Source organism: Lepus europaeus, chromosome 4 (genome assembly GCF_033115175.1).
Source record: "Lepus europaeus isolate LE1 chromosome 4, mLepTim1.pri, whole genome shotgun sequence".
Taxonomy (NCBI): domain Eukaryota; kingdom Metazoa; phylum Chordata; class Mammalia; order Lagomorpha; family Leporidae; genus Lepus; species Lepus europaeus.
Window position 1 is genome coordinate 165546294 of NC_084830.1, and position 16454 is coordinate 165562747.

The window sequence follows — 16454 nt, forward strand, 5'->3', positions numbered from 1 at the left end:
CATCCCAATGGATGCAAAAAAGACATTTGCCAAAATCCTTCATGATAAAAATTTTTGAGTAGGTTGGGTACAAAGCAATGTACTTCTTTATAATGAAGGCCATATATAAATAATACATCCATACAGAATGGGAAAAACTGGAAGCTTAATCTCTAAGACGCCAAACAAGGCTACAATGCCCACCTTCTCTAGTTTATGCAATACAGCACTGGAATTTCCTGCGTGAACCCATAGAAATAAATGATGCTGTTCCTATTGGAAAAGAGGAAGCTAACTTGTCATTGTGTACTGGTGACATGATCTTACATATGAAAAAACCACAAAAATCCCACTAGAAACTATCAGAATTAATAAGTTCAGGAAAGTAGCAGCATGCAAAAATCAGTAGTGTTTAGATAGCATTTTCTCCAAAAGCAAATCATCTGAAGTCATCCAGAAAACAAACCCATTTACAATAACTACAAAATTATGCCAAGGAGTAAATTTAACAAAAGAAATTAAAGATCTTTGTGGTGAAAACTATAAAATATTAATGAAAGTAATTAAAGAGGACAGAAAAAAATGTAAATGCATTGAGTGTTGATGGACTAGAAGAATCAATATGGGTACGATGTCTTTACTATCCTAAGCAATCTGCAGATTCAATGCAACTTCTGTTAAAATATCAATGTCAGTCTTCACAGCTAAAAAAATCCTAAAATTTATATGGGACTATAAAAGCCCCCCAATAGACAAAGCCATTTTGAGCCAAAAGAACAAAGCAGAAAGCATCACATGTCTGACTTCAAAATATACCAGAAAGCTATAATAATCAAAATAGCATGATATTGCCTTAAAACCAATAGAGAGAAAAATGAAATAGCCTAGAAATAAACCGACACATCTGTAGCCATCTATTCTTTGACAAAGGTGCTAAGAACATGGTTAGAAAATAGAAGTTTCTTCACTCAGTGGTGCTGGGAAAATTATCTCTGTATGCACAGGAGAATAAAACTAGACCCCTCAATCTCTCAGCATGTACAAAAAAAATTGACTTAAATGAATGGCCAGAAACTATGAAATTACAATGAATGGCCAGAAACTATGAAATTACTAGAAGAAAATATAGAGGAAACACTTCATGAAATTTGATGGGTAGAATTCTTTAAATAAGACATTAAAACACAGAAACAAAGCAAAACTAGACCAATGGGATTTCATGAAGCTAAAAAGCTTCTGCACAGCAAAGGAAACAATCAACAGAGTGAAGAGAACATCTCCGTAATAGGAGGAACTATTCATCTGAAAAGAAGTTATTATCCAAAATATATTAGGAACTCGATCAACTCAAAAGGTAAAATACAAATTATCCCTTTACAAAATGAGAAACAGAACTAAATAAACATTTCTTTTTTTTTCCTTTTTTTTTGACAGGCAGAGTTAGATAGTGAGACAGAGAGACACAGAGAGAAAGGTGTTCCTTCTGTTGGTTCACCCCTCAACTGGCTGCTGTGGCCGGCATGCACGCTGCGCCGATCCGAAACCAGGAGCCAGGTGCTTCCTCCTGGTCTCCCATGCGGGTGCCGGGGCCCAAGCACTTGGGCCATCTTGCACTGCCTTCCTGGGCCACAGCAGAGAGCTGGAATGGAAGAGGAGCAACCGGGACAGAACTGGTGCCCCAGCCGGGACTAGAACCCAGAGTACTGGTGCTGCAGGCAGAGGATTAACCTAGTGAGCCACGGTTCCAGCCTAAATAAGCACTTATCAAATGAAGACATACAAAAGACAAGCAGATATATGAAAAACCACTCAATTTCATTAACCATCAGAGAAATGAAAATCAAACCCACAAGGAGAAATCACCTCACTTCAGTCAGCCTGGCTATTATCAAGTAGACAAAAGGCTACATGTGTTGGTGAGAAAAACAAACCCTTAAAAATCTTACTTGGAATGTTAATTAGAATAGCCATATGGAACATAGTATGGAGGTGCCTCAAAAAATTAAAAATAGCTCTACCATAAGATCCATCAGTCCCATTACTGGGAATACACCCAAAGGGAATGAGATCAGTATGTTGAAGAAACTTCTGAACTCCCATGTGTTTCTGTGGATTCGTTCTGGGAGGAGGAGCGCAGTGGGGACAAGAGGTGTGGCGTCACCACACAGACACTGGGAGTTGGGTGAAAGCGGGCCAGAGGCAAGAAGCCCGCAAACTCATTTATTTCTGTTGGTATTTCAGGTCCTGGGGAACCCAGGTGGAGGTCCCAGGTGGAGGGCGGCTCTCCAGGCCCCAGGCTGATGATCCCTGTGCTGCTCATGAGGGTCTCACAGGCCTTGCTTCTCCCTGCTCACTGGCCACAGGGAAATCGCAGCTGAAATCAACAAAAAATGTTAATAAAATAAAGGAGTTTGGAGCTTATCCATAATGCAGCAGGTCTGGACACCAGCGACTCAGCAGTGAGGAGACGTCAGGTCCATTCCCCTGTGATGCGATGGACACAGGATGCTCCCAGACACAGCCCTGCTGGAAAAGAGACTGACGAAGATCGACCTCATACCAGAACATTCTTGGAAAACACAAAACAGAACACAAGCAGTGAGTGTATCCTGGAGACACTATCCATGCTGCTCCCACCCACCCACAGAGTGAGGGAGGGGTGGGCCAAATGACGGGACCCCAGTGCTTCTGTAAGTTAGGATCCTCCTTTGGTCTGAAGCAATGCCCTCCCTCCCTCAGATACTCGTTTAGATGAATGCATGCAGTTTACAAACTGAAACTGCAAAATAAAATTTAAATGTATGTAGATTCCTTTTTATATAAAAGTTTTAGTTCATTTTCCTAGATGTATTGATTGATTAGGATGAATTTTCTCTATCTTCTAGTTCCTTTCTAAGATTGTTTACCTCTGAAGAAGCAATCCTAATCTTATAGCTTAGGCTGAATTGAACAACCACGATCTGTCCTAATGAAAAGCAAAGGTTTTTTTACTTCTTCTTCTTTATGGTAACATTGGTCTGATTCTGGCCCAAGTTCTAAGTATTTTCTTTTCAAATTTTATAAATAATAGGAGAAAATGGTGCTGGAATTTTTTTTAAAAATAGCAAATAGAGCCCCTCTGAAGCTTTGTTCTTGTTTGAATAACATTAATTTTTTTCTTCTGGCAGAAGATAATCAATAGTGGAAGGAAATATTTTCAAGAGTAGTTCAAGCTCTTTCATATAAACAGTTTTCTTAAATCGTAAATTCTATTCATATATGATTCAAACTGCTTAATAATTATAGCATGGACTATAAGAAGGACAATTTCATTTTTGTTTTTAAGACTACAATGGCAAGGCTTCATAGTTTAAGGGAGTCAGCATCTGTGGGATCAGGTATTGGGGCAGTAAAATGTCCTCACCACATTAACATTGCAGGTCTCACTACAGCTTCATAAAGTGCAACTCGAGAATGTCCTGTGTGCATCGGCAGTGCCACAGGGAGCCCTGGTGCTGTGTGGGATGCCTGTTTACTTGTCCTCCTACCGTGTCTCACCAGTTAAAAACCTCCAGAAAGACAACATAGGCAACCTATAGGTAGGAGCCTCATTGACTCAATGTTGCCTTCTGTTGCCATTTTCACTGTGACACAAGAGCGATCAATTTTGTGTCCTTGCTGAAGATCAGTATAATTATTTAGAATGTTCTTCCTATTCAAGAAAAAAACATTTTTATGGTTACCAAGAATTTTTTCTTTTACTTTTATTCATTATCTGGAAACTTCAGCACTAAGGTGAATGAACACATCACAAGGGCATGAATACATTACTGGGTATGCTTATTTTTCTACGGACGAGTTTTCTGACCTTAAAAATTTGTTTGTTGACTATTCCTAACCAATACAGGGAGACAGGGTGTCACAACCATTTTTATAGCAAATAGTCACAGATGAGGAAAGGCAGAAGAATACTCAAGAATGAAACTTCTTAGCCATATTGAGTGGACCCTCACTTTGTCCTGCAGACGGGGTTTACTCCTGCAGCCATCTCCCTCCCATCTCTGACTCACAGGGTGCACCAGGGGTCATGGGTTGAACGCTGTAGGCAATGTTTCATTTGTCAGGAGTCTCTCTCCACAGAGTAACTGTGTGAATGCAGAGGCCCCAGTCACCGGACCCTGCTCGCTTCATTGTTGATTTCCCCATTGCTGTGTTCACTTCAGGTTGTGAGATCATTATGGGGGGCCAGGACCATGTTCTTCCCCATACCCACATTCATGTATCAGTGTGGGCAGTGGTCCTTCCAGACACCCCTCCTGGGCCTCAGACCTACCATGCCCTCTGCGGGTGGGGCCACTTTGGGAAAACTATTTATTCCTTAGTTGCTCAATTTCTAAAACATGGATTATTGGAAATATTTTTGAAAATCAAATGAGATAACCATGTAAAGCATCACTTTCTTTTATTATCAGGGGCTCCATTAGTAATTTACTACACACACAGAATCATCCATTCTCGCTTCCTGCTCTCCTCCCTCTCAGACGATAGCAGATGAGACATGGGTGGTGCAAACCACACGACAGTGACAGAGTTCCTTTTCCTGGGGTTCCCGGGCACGCCCTCTCTACAGTGCACACTCTTCATGATGTTTCTCACCGTGTACCTGCTCTCCCTCATGGCAAACACCCTCATCATTGTCATTGTTCTCATGGATTCCACACTGCAGACACCCATGTACATTTTCTTGGGAAATTTGTCCTTCCTGGAAATCTGGTACACGACCACCACGGTGCCTAAATTGCTGGCCACCCTCCTCTCCAAGACTGTCACCATCTCCGTTGCTGGCTGTATTACCCAGTATTTCTTCTTTTTCTCCATGGGAGCCACAGAGTGCATCCTGCTGGCCATGATGGCCTATGACCGCTATGTGGCCATTTGCAACCCTCTGCGCTACTCGCTCCTCATGAGCCTCCAGATTTGCCTGTGCTGCTCTGCAGGGTCTTGGATTGGTGGATTTTTTGCTGCTCTCCTTCCTACTTTATTTATTGCTCAGTTGGAATTCTGTGGTCCCCAGAAGATCAACCATTTCTTTTGTGATGCAGATCCCATTTTTAAGCTCTCCTGCTCAGACACATTCTTGGTGGAGGCTGTGGGCTACACTTGCAGCTCTGTTGTGATTTTCAGTTCCTTCCTTCTCACTATGTCCTCCTACAGCAACATTGTGGTCACCATCATCAGGCTGTCTTCCCGGGAGGCTCGCAAGAAGACTTTCTCAACCTGCGCCTCCCACCTCACCGTAGTCACCATCTATTATGGCACCATCATCTTTACCTATGTCCGCCCTCCCTCCAAGTACAACTTCACCACCAGGAAGGTGGTCTCGGTGTTCTACTGTGTGATCACCCCCCCTGGTAAACCCTCTCATTTACACTCTGAGAAACAAAGATGTGAAGAATGCATTCAGGAAATTCCTGCAACAAAAGAGATTTCTCTTGTCCAGAAACAGGCAGGAGTTTTGAGTTATCAACAGAAGTGAGCACTTCAGTGTAGATTCTCAAACCACACTGAAAAATGGTAAGTCATAGATATTCTACTTGGTAAATGAAGCCATCCAATACAGTCATGTCTGTACTCTATTTTGGGTTGAATTCTATTGAGTTTCCCTAATCTTGCTCTGTTTAAGAACATTTAGCACAAAGCTACCTTGTCAGACATGTAAAAAAAGGACACTTCCTGCCTAGGAGGTGAGCACGATTGGAAAGCAGACTTGTTTAGTCCAATTATTGCAGTTGGATTCATTCATAATGTACACCTTAACAGGAACCATGGATTCATTCATAATGTACACCATAAGAGTAACCACAGCCAGAAGAACCCTACTGACCAGAGCAGTGTTCCTCCACTGAGTAGATGGACTCACATAGCTTAACCCTTCACACCCCACAATACATCCCACTGGAAGTGGGCTTTTGGCTAAGTGGTGAAGACACTTGATTAAGATGCCCACATCTCACATCAGAGTGCCTGGTTTCCCAATTCCACTCTGGCTCCTGACTGCAGATTCCTGCTCATGCAGACCCTAGGAGGTAGCAGTGATGGCTCATGTAATCGGGCTCTTGTCACCCACATAGGGGATTTGGATTGAGTTCCCTGTTTTCTGATTCAAGCTGGTCCAACCCACCCATCGCTTGTGTTAGGAGATTGAACCAGCAGATAGGAGCTCACTGTCTGTCTCTCAAGTAATTATAAACTATATATTTAATATATCTATATATGTATATACATATATGCATATAAACTCAGCAAACTTTTTTTTTTTTTGACAGGCAGAGTGGACAGTGAGAGAGAGAGAGACAGAGAGAAAGGTCTTCCTTTGCCGTTGGTTCACCCTCCAATGGCCGCCGTGGCTGGCACACTGCGTGCGGTGCACCGCGCTGATCTGATGGCAGGAGCCAGGGGCTTATCCTGGTCTCCCATGCGGGTGCAGGGCCCAAGCACTTGGGCCATCCTCCACTGCACTCCCTGGCCACAGCAGAGAGCTGACCTGGAAGAGGGGCAACCGGGACAGAATCCGGCACCCCGACCGGGACTACTAGAACGCGGTGTGCCAGCGCCGCAAGGCGGAGGATTAGCCTGTTGAGCCATGGCGCCGGTTCGAGTAAACTTTTAATAATTGTATGTGATGACCCAGATTCATCGTAGGAATTGACAATGATTTAATTTTTATTGTAAATATAATTATATATGTCATTTCAAAGGTACTAGATAATATTTTTGGATAATACAGAAATGAGAATTTCAATTTCAAAATATTAGCAAGGGTAACATGGTGAATACATGGAGGGACAGAAAAGGAAAACTTGGTGCAGAAATGGTGTCTCTAACATGGCAAAATGAGCATCAACTCTCCCTTAAAAGGTCCAAGCAGAGGATTAATTCAGCAGCAACTGACTGTTCACCAAGAGAGGGAGAGAGGGACACCCAGCACACTGGACTCCTATCTATTCCTGTGTGTTCTCCCCTTTCTGGGCTCAGGGCAGCTGTATGGGCTTCAGCAACACGAGTCTGGTTTAGGACTTGAAGCTAACAGGGCTGCAGGAGGAAGTCATGCCCTACCCATGCTCTTCAGAACGAGTGCCCACCCTGGACTGCCTCCTACTGCTCTTCTGGCAAAGTATCACCCCTGGGCCTCAGCCTCAGCTCCTCAGGGGTGGCTGCAGAGTGGCGCCCAGGTCCCCTGAGTGAGAATCTGCCCTTCAGCCAGAACCCAGAGAATGTGCAAGCAGATTAAATTTAGGGAAGCACAATTTCAGTATCTAGGCTCATAAACAACCCATTTTTACTGATAAGATGATAATAAAATCTAGAGTTTGGTGCCCAGGCCAATGTTTGAAATATTTTCTTATTTTAACCTCAATTGTGATTTTCTGGAACCTGTTAAAAGTATAATAAAAATATTTTTTCTAATGATAATTAGTGTTCAATTTAAACGTAATATATGGTCATGGCACCTGTTGTCAAGTTATCTTTATGTGTAAATGTAACATCAGCTGTACGACACCATCATTTTTTCTGCCCCTTAATTTGTCAAACAACCCATGCCAACCACCTCAGCCATAGTGCATCACACTGAATCAGTGTACAGCCACTTCTTTGTGCCTTCCCAACAGATGATAGAGCTCTTTATCCCATTAACAGGAGCAATTTTCCCCAAAACTAGGATTTTGGAAAGGTTCATGTCTTTCCCTCTTTCTAACTCCCTGGCTACATAGTTCTACTTGGTTTTCCATTTTTATATGGGCAAAGGCAGTGTGAGGTTTGGCATGGCTACCATTCCAAGTGCAATTTGAATACTTGCAAATTAAGGCCTCTAGTCCCTCCCATCCATTTTCAGCCCAAGGTTCTCTTTGTAAATGCTTGGATACTGCTTCCAGAAGTTGTAATCCTGCTATTTCACTGGAAAGGGGAAAACATTGACAGAAATTAATGATCTCATTTTCTTTTCTTTTTTAAAAAATATTTATTTATTTTTATTTAAACAGCATGTTACAGAGGCAAAGGGAGACGGCAGGTGTGGGAGGTCTTCCATCCACTGGTTTACTCCACAAATGGCAGCAATGGCCAGGGCTGGCCCAGGCTGATTTCAGGAGCCAGGAGCTTCTTCTGGGGCTCCCACATGGGCGCAGACAGGGGTCCAAGCACCTGGGTCATCTTCTGCTGCTTTCCCAGGCAGGGAGCTGGATTGCAAGTGGAGCAGCTGGAACTCTAACCAGTGCTCAGATGGGATGCCATCACAGGCAGTAGCTTCACCCACTGCACCACAAAGCAGCCCTGGGAATTTTAGTGGATGAGTTTGACATTTCACAGAAATGCACAAGAGCATCCTATATGAGAGCTGTGCAACCTTTCCTTGCATTGTCCCATTTTTTTGTTGTTGTTGTTGTGTTGAACTCTTTTTTTTTCTGCAAACCATGGGTTTGCTTTGTCTATCAGAAACATCAATCCTTCCTCTATTCTCGGAGGTGCAGATATGTCTGCAGGTATATTTTTAAAATGCTTCTTTACTTTTAATCTGTAGAAAATGTTCATTTTGTTTTATATTTTGATCCTTAACTCCACCTTTTTTGTATTTGGAGAAGTTTTTTAGAAATACCATCATTACCCAAATGTTTTCAAGGCTATCACTGTGTTTTTGTCTCAGAACTTTTATTTTTTCTTCCTTAAAGTCTTAGTTTATGCTGTAGTTTTGGTAACTGGGCACTTGATGTGAGGTGTAGGTCAGATAGTTTTTAAACACTCAGTTTACTCAACATTGTGTGTCAGTTCACAATCATCAGCTGCAGTATTTCCACATGCATTAGATACACTATGAATAGCTGTGGTTTTATTCATTGATCTCTTTTCTTTGGATTGAATGTTTGCTATTTGCACAGCTTTTCAACTTTTACTCCTGATTGACACCTCGACACATTGTATGTGTCTGTGCGGTGCCCTGCTGCTCCTGTAGCCATGCATCCCATGCAGTGGTCACAAGGATAGCAGTGTCCCTCACTTTGAACCATATCGTGTCTTTGTGGTGAGCGCTGTCAAAGGCCTCTCTCTGGTTTCTTCAGACACATGATCTTGCTGGCTCTGGTCTCCCTGCTGTGCAGTGGAACAGCAGAGCTCACCTCTATGCTCTCCTGGAGGCTCTGTACCATTCACCAATCTCTGCTGGCCTCCGACCCTGGCCCCAGCCCCAGCCTGGGGAACCACTGCTCCCTCTGCTGCTAGGAGCTGGGATCCTCACATCCCAGGCAAGAGTGAGACCCTCTTGCTTTTGTCTCCTGGGCCTGGTGTACTTAACAACAAAAATGTATTTCAACAATGTTAGAGGAAGAGAAGGGAGAAAACCTGTCATAAAGAAGAGAGTGGAGGGGGCCAGCACTGTGGCTCAGTGGATTAAAGCCCTGGCCTGAAGCGCCGGCATCCCACATGGGCACCTGTTAGAGATTTGGCTGCTCCACTTCCAATTCAGCTCTCTGCTATGGCCTGGGAAAGCAGTAGAAGATGGCCCATGTCCTTGGACCCACGCACCCACGTGGGAGACCGGGAAGAAGCTCCTGGCTCCTGGCTTCGGATCGGCACACACAAAAATCAAAAGCCTTTGTGTACACAGGCAATGCTATAGCTGAGAAAGAACTTCTAAGCTCAATCCCATTCACAATAGCTACAAAAATTTTAAATACCTTGGAATAAATTTAATCAAGGATGTCAAAGATCTCCACGATAAAAATTACAAAACATTAAAGAAAAAAGTAGAAGAAAACACAAAAAGGTAGAAAAATCTTCCATGTTCATGGATTGGAAGAATCAACATCTTCAAAATGTCTATACTACTGAAAGCAATTTATAGATTCAATGTAATCCCAATCAAATACCAACAAAATTATTCTCAGATCTAGAAAAAATGATGCTAAAATTCATATGGAAATACAAGAGACTGTGAACAGCTAAAGCAATCTTAAACAACAAAAACAAAGCTGGAGGCAACACAATACCAGAGCTCAAGACATACTACAGGGCAGTTATAATCAAAACAGCCTGGTACTGGCACAAAAACAGATGTGTAGACCAATCGAGCAGAATAGGAACTCCAGAAATTAACCCACACATCTACAACCAACTTATCTTTGACAAAGGAGCAAAAATCAACCCCTGGAGCCAGGACAGTCTCTTCCACAAATGGTGCTAGGAAAACTGGATCTCCACATGCAGAAGTATAAAACAAGACTCCCTACCTCACATCTTATACAAAAGTCCACTCAAAATGGAACAGAGATCTAAATCTATGATGTGATATCATCAGATTACTAGGAAATATTGGGAGAAACCCTGTAGGACATTGACATAGGGAAAGACTTCTTGGAAAAGACCCCAGAAGCACAGGCAATCAAAGCCAAAAAATAGACAATAAAACTTCACCAACAGTGTTTTTTTTGATGATTTTTCCTTTTAACACCAAAACACAGGCAACGGAAGACAAAATAGACAACTTGATCTTCATTTAATAATTTTTAAAAATGTGTGCATAGAGCGTCACTATGAATTTAGTAAAAAAAACTCATTGAATGGCAGAAAATATCTGCATGCCATGTATCTGCTATATTTTGACATCTTGTGTGTATAAACCAATTTGAAAACCTAGCAAGAACAAAACTATCTGATTTAAAATAAGTTAAGGGCCTGTATAATAACTTTCCCCAAAGAAACATACCAATGGCCAATAACTATATAGAAAATCATTCAATATCATTAATCACTAGGGATATATAAAAGAAAATTACAAGGAGATATCACTTCACATACATTAAAATGGCTACTGTCAATATAAAAAAGAAGCAAAAGTTAAGAAGTGTGGTAAGGCTGTGAAGACACTTTAATCTTAAGGTATGGGTGCTTGGAATGTAAAATGGTATAGCTCCTGTGGAAAGCGATATCCACTTACTCTGATAATCACACCCCGGCTTTCCACTTGATCCATACTACTGAAAGTCTACGTGAAAGTTTTGAAGGCAGGAATGCAAAGAGAGTTTGTACTCATACACCAATTGCAATAGCAGCATTGTTCACAATAAATAAAACACAGATCCAATCTAATTATATGAATGGACAAACAAAATATTATACACACACAGATGGTGAGGGACCTAAAAAAGTTTGTGGAAAATGGAATTAAGTTTATTTTGGTGCAAATGATTTTTGAAATCTGTGCATAGTTCTTTTTTCTTTCTTTCTTTCTTTCTTTTTTTGACAGGCAGAGTTAGACAGTGAGAGAGAGAGAGAGACAGAGAGAAAGGTCTTCCTTTTTCTGTTGGTTCACCCCCAGTGCCCTCTACAATTGGCGTGTTGCGGCCGGTGCACTGCGCTGATCCAAAGCCAGGAGCCAGGTGCTTCCTCCTGGTTTCCCATGCGGGTGCAGGGCCCAAAGACCTGGGCCATCCTCCACTGCACTCCCGGGCCACAGCAGAGAGCTGGACTGGTAGAGGAGCAACCTGGACAGAATCCAGCGCCCCAACAGGGACTAGAACCTGGTGTGCCGGTGCCCCAGGCGGAGGATTAGCCTAGTGAGCCATGGCACCGGCCGCATAGTTCTTTCATAATATGCATTTTCCATGAACTTTTAAAATTAATTAATTATTATTTTTTTATTTGAAAGACAGAATTACAGAGAGAGAGAGAGAGAGAGCAAGAGGTCTTCCATTCTGCTGATTCACTCCCCAAATGACCACAATGGCCAGAGCTGAGCTGATCTGAAGCCAAGAGCCAATAGCCAGGAGCCAGGAGCCAGGAGCCTCTTCCAGGTCTCCAACATGGGTACAGGGGCCCAAGGAGTTGGGCCATCGTCCACTGCTTTCCCAAGCCATAGTAGAGAGCTGGATCAGAAGTGGAGCAGCCAGGACTTGAATTAGCGCCCATATGGGATGCTGGTGCTGCAGGCTGGGGCTTTAACCCGCTGTGCCACAGCACCGGCCCCTCCATGAACATTTTAAAGGCCTGTGTGTGTATGTAACTGTATAATATTCAACATTAAAAATGAGGAAATGTTAACTCAATTCTACAATGTGAGACTTGAGGGTATTTTGCCATGTGAAATATGCTAGTATCAAAATAGGGAATTCTGTATGTTCTCACTTGTATGATAGACTGGTCAAACTCTTAGATGACGAATGTAAGTTGCTGAGTGCTATGGGCAGAAAGTGAAGAGGAGTTACTATACAATGGGACACAATATTAGCTAAGGAAGATGGAAAATTTACATTTTAGAGATCAAAGGGGTGAGAGTTGAACAACCATGTGCATAGATAATGCCAATTAACGTAAAAATGGCTAAAGTGGTAAACATTGTCATACATAGTTTCACAGAATAAAGTATTATTGAATTGTTTTACTGCAAGATATATGAGCATGGGTTGATGGCAAACTCCTGAGCACATGCTGGAAACAGATATTTTCAAACATTTTTGGAACCAGTTTAGCAGAAACTTTAGGAAATTGATCTTCGATATATCAATTATGTTTCAAAGACATTCTTCAACCATGTGCACACAGGCAATATATGGAAAATTATGTCAATGTGCTACTATGATAGAAATGTTGTCAAAACACTGACTACCCATAATAGAATATTGTGTTATATATAAAAGCAAGAAGTGGGGTTTTGTATAGAGCTGAGTCTATGAGCCCGGGCAGTGCATGTGAGAAGACCCTTCTCCATAACTACTCAGCTAAAGAGGAAGTGTGCTGAGGAAACACTCCCAAACCTGAATTCCAGTTAGCTCTGGGAATAAATGTGGCAGTAGACTTTGCAGTCAGTTTGTTTTCTACATTCCTTGTTATTTTACTTGAACAATTCTTCTGTAAATGCTACTGCACAGGTGGTCATTGTGGTGTAGCGGGTTAAGCTACCACTTAGACACTTGAATCCTACATTGGAGCGCCTGGGATCCAGTTCCCCCTCAGCTTGGAATCTAGCTTTCTTCTAAAGCACATCGTAGGAGGCAGCCGATGATGGTTCCAGTACTTGGGTCCCTGCCACCCACCACGGTGACTGATCCTGGCCTCAGCTTGGCTGCTGAGGGCATTTGAGGGGTGCACCAGCAGATGGGAGATTTTTATCTCTTTGTCTCTCTCTTGCTCTGTAGTTCTGTGTTTCAAATAAATAATAATCCTTTTTTTTTTTATAAAGAAGCTACTGCAGAAGTAGAGATGCAAAACAAAACAGCATATGGCTCAATATGTATTCTTGGATTTACCTTTTAATACCTGAATGCAAAAGTTCTCTTTACCACAACAAGGTAAGGTGAAAACAGCTCCATGAGTGGAGACTCCACCGACGCTGCGATCTGCTCCCAGGGGGCACACGTGTCACCTTCCTGAGTGCTTCCAGAGCCACTGGCCACTTGGCCAGGCTCACTCCACCACCAGGACCTCACCACGTTCTCACCCCTGGGCCGGTGCCAAAGGCGAAGGAAGTCCCCCCAGGCCTGGGGAATCGGGGAGGAAATAAATGTCCCGTGGCCTGCAGCCAGAGGGAAGCCTGCAGGCTGCAGACCGCTCCTCACACCCGTCAATACCTGGACAGCGGACCGCCCTAGCTGCCCTGTCAGCAGGCGGGCTGCAGACCCTGTCAGTCACTCCCCTGTCAGCACCTGGGCTGTGGACCCTGTCAGTCACTCCCCTGTCTGCACGCTGGGGAACCTGTCAGTCACTCCCCTGTCAGCACAGGGGCTGCGGACCCTGTCAGTCACTCCCTGTCAGCACGCGGGCTGCGGACCCTGTCAGTCACTCCCCTGTCAGCAGGCGGGCTGCAGACCCTGTCAGTCACTCCCCTGTCAGCACGCGGGCTGCGGACCCTGTCAGTCACTCCCCTGTCAGCACGCGGGCTGCGGACCCTGTCAGTCACTCCCCTGTCAGCACGCGGGCTGCGGACCCTGTCAGTCACTCCCCTGTCTGCACGCGGGCTGCGGACCCTGTCAGTCACTCCCCTGTCAGAACAGGGGCTGCGGACCCTGTCAGTCACTCCCCTGTCAGCACGCTGGGGAACCTGTCAGTCACTCCCTGTCAGCACGCGGGCTGCGGACCCTGTCAGTCACTCCCCTGTCAGCACGCGGGCTGCGGACCCTGTCAGTCACTCCCCTGTCAGCACGCGGGCTGCGGACCCTGTCAGTCACTCCCCTGTCAGCACGCGGGCTGCGGACCCTGTCAGTCACTCCCCTGTCAGCACGCGGGCTGCGGACCCTGTCAGTCACTCCCTGTCAGCACGCGGGCTGCGGACCCTGTCAGTCACTCCCCTGTCAGCACGCGGGCTGCGGACCCTGTCAGTCACTCCCCTGTCAGCACAGGGGCTGCGGACCCTGTCAGTCACTCCCCTGTCAGCACAGGGGCTGCGGACCCTGTCAGTCACTCCCCTGTCAGCACGCTGGGGACCCTGTCAGTCACTCCCCTGTCAGCACGCAGGCTGCGGACCCTGTCAGTCACTCCCCTGTCAGCACGCGGGGTTAACCTGCCCCAGAGGCCCGGCCCTGCCTCAGCCCCGCACGCTCACCGCGGCGCCACCTTCCGGTTTCCTGGCGCCGCAGACGGAGCAGCCGGTGCTGGCGGAGACGCGGGTCTTTCCCGGCGGTGCTCGGGCGGGAGCTGCGCCGCGGGCGCCCGCCGGGCGTGAGGAGACCCGGGAGACCGCCGCGACGTGTCCGCGGGGACCCGGGCGGCCAGTGCACGGCCGCGCGTCTACACCACCCAGCTTCCTATTCGCCACAGGTCAGTCGGGGACGGGGCGATTCTCCGGTTGTAAACGCGCCTTTAACAGAGTAGCGAGGCGTCCCGCGCCGCGGCCGATTCCGTGACGGTCACTTGTGGTGCACGGAGGAGCGGTCCCAGACGCGCAGGCCGAGGGGCTCTGCCGAGGGTGGGTGTGGCGAGGACCCTCAGACGCGCCGGCCTCCGGGGCCGCTGCGGCTCCAGCTCCAGTGACAAACGGGCACTTCTTGTTTTACTCAGCGCTCTTGTCACATGACCTCTTGAAATGTGATCATGTGGATGATTTTTAAAATATAAAAATTTAGTTTGATCAGCATACAACGTGTATATATTTGTAAATTGGAATTTGGTGTTTTCGTTTCACACCTGCAATATTTATAGAGCTGTACATAAGGGAACCTCAGAGGGTTCAGGAACTCTGTCTCTCTGCTTCTCAAATTAAAAAAAAATAATTTTACAAAGTAAGCCGGTGTTTCGCCTAGTGGTTAAATACCCACGTCCAACACTGAATTCCCTGGGTCTGATTCCTGGCTGTGTTCCTGACTCCAGCTCCCCAGCAATGCAGACCCAGGGAGGTGGTCACGAGGGTTCAAGGGACCCCTTGACTGAGCTCTTGCCAATCTTGTGAGACTTGGATTTCTTGACAACTTCTGTCAAGGTCCCAGCCCAGTCCTGGACCTTTGTCAGCATTTAGGGTGATGGGAACTTTCTTTCTCTGTCCCTCTTCCACCCTGTCCCATCTCTGTTTTCTACCTTTCAAACCATATCAGTTTTGAAAAGTTCATGGAAAATGGGAATGAAATGTGTTTATTTTATACAGAAATTATGAAATCCATGTATAGTTTTCCCATAGAACTCACTTTCCTTGAGCTTTTTGAAGACCCTTAATATGCATGAATTTCAAATTTTCTGCACCAAAACATACATCTTGTAACTCTATTTTCTGTAGATATTTTGAAGTCTCCTTTTACATTAAGTCTATCTATCTATCTATCTATGTATCTATGAGGCGATGGTCAATGGTCAGTTCAGAGTAATTACATTGTGCACAAACAGACTTTTTACATTTCTTGATGCAAAGTACATTCTAAATCCTCTCTTCTATTTTGAGACATATAATGCATTTTTGACAATGGCACTCAGCTTGCTGTATCAAAGAACACTAGAACTATTCCTCTCATCTATCACTGTGTAGATCTGTGACACCTGTGAAGTATTGGAACAGATTTACAGGAAATTTCCTCCCATCTGCCAGACAGACAACCTAAGGAGGGAAAGCCACTAAAACTCCTGCTGCTCCTGAATGATGAACACGTTTCAATTCATGCATTTTCTGCCTATCCTAAGTTGTCCTTAATATCAACTGCATTTAAACTTTTTCCATGAAAATATGATGTGATGAGTTATATGATATATGAGATGTTTCAAAATGTTCATGGGAAATGTACACTATGAGAGAACTGTGAGTGGAGTATAAGTTTCTTCTTGGGCCAAAATATACTTATCTCTTAATTCCATTCTCCACAAACATTCTGGTGTATACTCACATTTATCTGATGATTGCCTGGTGAACTGTAGCTTGATCGGGGTCCACCTAAGAGAAGGTGGGTACAACCAGAAGACCAGGACTGGTGCGTGCATATCTGAATACATGGTTATCCGTGCTATAGACCTTCTCACAGAGAAGGGGCAGC

General features: G+C 44.6%; 1 pseudogene; it reads left to right on the plus strand.

Moving 5' to 3' along the window:
- The first annotated feature begins 582 nt into the window (after positions 1-582).
- On the plus strand, positions 583-5477 carry LOC133758864 (olfactory receptor 5A2-like; annotated as a pseudogene).
- The last annotated feature ends 10977 nt before the right edge of the window (positions 5478-16454 follow it).